The sequence below is a fragment of the Triticum dicoccoides genome, chromosome 7A (genome assembly GCF_002162155.2).
Source record: "Triticum dicoccoides isolate Atlit2015 ecotype Zavitan chromosome 7A, WEW_v2.0, whole genome shotgun sequence".
In the NCBI taxonomy this organism is placed as follows: domain Eukaryota; kingdom Viridiplantae; phylum Streptophyta; class Magnoliopsida; order Poales; family Poaceae; genus Triticum; species Triticum dicoccoides.
In genome coordinates this window covers 176,571,978-176,572,739 of record NC_041392.1, presented here as the reverse complement: position 1 = coordinate 176,572,739, position 762 = coordinate 176,571,978, and positions in this window count along the sequence as shown.

The following is a 762-nucleotide window of genomic DNA, read 5'->3' as shown; positions in this document are numbered from 1 at the left end:
GGTGGGAGGAGGGTTATGTGGGCCTACTTTAGTTAGGTGTCTAACAAGCCCAGTAGCTTAGGTCCTCCTTCTTTTTCTTTTGTTTCATAATTTTTCTTTTATAGTTTTTGTTTTAAATTTCTTTTCCATTAGCAAATGACCATTAACATAACATGTGACTTGGCCCACGATTAGAGATTCAATTATTTACATTGCCAAAAAAGATTCGATTTTATTTAAAGTAGTTTGCTATTTTAGAAATTATAAAAGGCATTTTATTAATTAATATTGCCACTGTTCTAATCATTTTAATGCATCAAAACTTTTATAAAAGTTTGGTTTCACCACCAATAATACTTATGAATTACTTGCCATAGCTTGCACATTTTAGTTTTGACATTTTCAAAAATTTTATTTTTGACTTAAATTTTAAATTTGAATTTGAACCGTTTTGAATCTAACGAGATTAGCAACAGTAAAAATGGTGACGTGGCCTCGTTACAAGAGGATTACTGCAGCTTAATTATCCGGACGTTACACGTGGGCGGCCTACTTTGAATGCCGGCAGGCGAAGCGGCTGGCCTCCACCAACAACGCACCATGGTGCGGGGGACTAAGAACAGTGACGGTCGCCGCCTGTGGTGGGGCGCCCCCGGCCGCACGCTCCACACCGTCCTCGAGCACCTCGAGGGCGGCAACGAGCCGCCGTTCACGTACCCTGCCGTCCCAGCCCCCCGCCGGAGCGACGACCAATGGATGCCGAGGAGGACCAGCTCCTCTTCC